The sequence below is a fragment of the Alligator sinensis genome, unplaced genomic scaffold (genome assembly GCF_000455745.1).
Source record: "Alligator sinensis unplaced genomic scaffold, ASM45574v1 scaffold1092_1, whole genome shotgun sequence".
NCBI classification, from domain to species: Eukaryota; Metazoa; Chordata; order Crocodylia; family Alligatoridae; genus Alligator; species Alligator sinensis.
The window spans coordinates 1,434,275-1,437,949 of NW_005842252.1; positions in this window are offsets into that span (position 1 = coordinate 1,434,275).

Consider the following 3,675-nt stretch of genomic DNA (forward strand, 5'->3'; position numbering starts at 1 on the left):
TACAAAGATTTGATCTGGAGATTCAGATCACTGTCCTGAATCAATTCGGCTGAATCTGCTTCGGAAGATTCGGTGCTGATTCAGAGAGATTCGATGATTTGGATCAGCTGGGGAGAGGCACGCACAGCTGGGCAGCTCCTCCAGGTATGCCTGCCTCTCCCCGGGCAGGGGGAGCCATGGAAGAATCCCCCATGGCTGCCCTGCCCGGCCCCATCCCCCACCTGGCCCCAGTCTAGTCCCAATTGGGCCCTGGGAAGCACCGCCGCTGCTGTGGAGGCTCCCCCCATCCCCAGCAGCTCAGGGAGCACTTGGCCCTCTGGCAGCTCACCCTTCCCTCCCCGCCGCTAGAGAGGCAGGGAAAAATTAGGGCTGAGCAAAGCTTCAGTAGCCGATTCAATTTGGAGGAGATTTGGCCCGATTTGGGGACTGAACCTTAGAATCTGAATTGAATCAGGAGGCCACTTTTTCCCCTTTAAAAAAACCCAAAACACTACATTTTGCTCTAGTCCTGAAGTTTTCTCCCAAAGTAGACAGATTCAGGCAAAGGTCTTGGATAAAGGACTTGCTATATCATGTGTCAGTTATTTCAGTATTCTAGGACTGTGATTGTATGGGGGCCCAATTTTGTGATAGTAGGCAATGTAAGATTGGCTTCCACCTCAAAAGTGTTGGTTTCTACACTCATATCTTCATTGCCATGTAATACCTGACCATTATCTTCAACTACATCTTCACCCACACTGAAGACTGAGACAAACCATTTATTCAGTTCTTGGGTTCCATCTAGATTGTCCTTCATCTTTATCCTGACTTCAAAATATATCAGCCCCACTTCTTTCTTCCCAATTGATTTTTTTTATTTTTGCAACCAAAGAAGCTTTTTGTTATCTGTCTATTTTTCGTAAATTCAATCTCAGCTTAACCTTTGGTCATTGTCACTTTATTTCTGTGTTTTTTGACTATGGGAAGATAATTCTTCCTTATTGATCAGTTGGCATTTCCGTGGCTTGCAGGTCCTTTGATACGTTTGAATAGCAGGTTTGAGGTGCTTGTTCATTCACGTAAGGCTGTGGCCCTCTCTTATCATTTTTTCCCTTTTGCTTGGGTTGGAAGCTCTTGATGGTGCTTGTACTTTAGCAACTATCCTGTATGGAGGACATTTGGTAAGACCATGGAGGATTAGCTTGGAACCGTCTCAGTCAAGGAAACCCTCTAGGTTTCAGAAAAGTCCCTGTGAGCTCAGAAAAGACCCTTGGAAGGAAAACATAATGAAAGTGTCAGAGGACTATGCTTGGGGATTAAGGCTATGGGTGATGGATTGGCAGAACAGCAACTATATAACAATCTCTGAGGGTCATGGGGAAGTGGAACTGCCAGGAGAAGCAGGGTTTAATTGATGCCTTTTTTGGCCTCCTTTCACTGGACATCTGTGGTGGCCAGAACCAGAGGGGTTACTATCATGAGCAATAAATATATGCTCTTGGAGACATCCAGGCAATTGAATTGTCTAGCAGTTAAGATTAGCTAATACAAAGCTTGCAAGTTTGCAACCCGCAAGTAGAATGTGTCTGTCACAATTTAACCAAAGTGTTTAATTTAACTGTTTGCACTGATCATGGGACTGACTGAGCCCCCAAAATAAGCAGAACTACAAGATTAGCTGATCTAACAGGTTTTTTAAAGGTCAGCCATAACAAGATCTGACCACCAAATATAATTAGCACATTCCAAGGAATCCAAGGAATAAGAAACCAAGGGGTTGAGCTTGGGCAGAATAATGCTAATTTCAAACCTCAAAGTAATGTGGTGTAATTTGCTTATTGGGTGAACCCGAGTTCGGGAGGAAAACTTTCATGATAATTTCTAACACCTTTTAATCCTATAGGGTAACAGCTATAGGGCAGGATTGTGAGTGGCTCTAAAGCCAACAGATTAGCATAAGATAAGGCATAAAGGAATGTGCATGTCAAGTAACCAGTTAGAAGGATAGGACAGAAGGACCATCGCTGTACCAAGCCTGGGCCCCAGAATCCCAGTGTGAGCGAGGACTGGATCCTGACCAAGGGACCTTCCGGGTGAGCCCCTCGGACAGCCTGACTTTGCTGGAACAACTTGGCGTGCACCTGTCATAGAGGGACTGCCGATAAGTTGCCAACCCCATGTGGGAACTCTTTGTCATTCTGTCTATCTGTTATTATTCACTATTAGCTCTTTATTACTGTACTGTTTGTCACATTAACCTTTCTGTTAACTGTTGGATGCTAAGCTATAAGTAAATTTGTTTTTACTTCACTCCCGACTTGCCTTCTTGACACTGAACCCAGCAGCCTAATGGCTGATACACTCACAGTGCCTAGTCGGCCTGTGACAGACATCCCAATAACCTGTTGGGAATCTAGCCTGTGAAGAAAGTGGGTATGAGGTAGCAGCAGAAGTGGCTAGAGGTAAAGCAATGTGTCTCAGGAATACAATGGGAATATCAGGAAAGAATCAACTGGGAGAGACTGCTTTTCATTGGTCAACACCTTAGCTAAGGTGCTACTTTTGAAGAAGACAAAAGCATGAGAGAGAGAGACCAATTCTCTTCTCTACTACACCTTGCTGATGTCTGCTAGGAGGCCTAGATTTAAAAAATGCAATACAGGCAGTATTTTGGCAATATGATCATCAGACAAAAGTGGGATTTTTTTTAGACAGCTACCTCTATGACAACCGTCAAGAATTTGGTGGGCAACTTCTTAGCAGTGTCAGAAATGGAGGAAGAGGTAGGGGGTGAGAAGTGAACGCACACACATCTTTTCCCTTTAAACCAGGCAGGGCACACAAATAAAATCATAATGTGATTACAGTAAGTTACCAAAACCTGCAAGAATGTCAACCTTCTAGGGAAAAAGATAAAATATACATTTGGCAATGAGCACTAGACCAGGATTAAAAGAATCCCAACATAGAAATAATATATACACAGGAGTTGTTGAACTGACAAGACCTATTGTGAGCAGTGGTACATTTTAGTTGTAATTGGAATTTTCAGATAAGCATTTATTAAGGGGGAATCTAGAAATGATGAGCTATTTCTTTCTTTAAAAGGTCTGTCACAGCGGGGTCCTCGCGGAGGGCCGTGTGCTCCTTAAGGTCCCTCGCTCCGTGTTAGGCCGGCCCAAGGCACCCTCTAATTCTCGCCCGCCACGTCTTGTTGGAGTATATATATAGTTGGGAGGCTGCCTATGACTCCCTGGGCACGGCTACTCGGGACCTCTGTCCCCGCGGTTCTTCCAGACCCCCTTGGGGTCTCCCAGTATAATGGGTGCTCCTCAGGCACCCTAGCCTTATGGGCTATGCGTGGCTCCTACCAGCCCCTAATACCACGCCCCAAGCCTCGCTGATGTGATAGAAGTTGTTGGGTCTCTATGCCCGCTTCCCGGGCCTCCTCTATAGTGTAGCCCACTCTGGGCTCTCTGTAGTACCCAGCCTCCCGCTGGGACTCTCAACTACCCTGGGACTTCCCCGGCGGGGTGATCCCGCTCAGGGACTCTCTAGCGGGCCTCCGGTCCTACAGGCCAACCGCACGGGTACCCTCTCTGGCCCCGGCTCACCGCGCTGCTACTCGCCGCCTTCTCGGGGGCCACCGCAGCGCCCTGCCTCGGTCTGAGGGCTGTTGCTGCACTAGCCTGC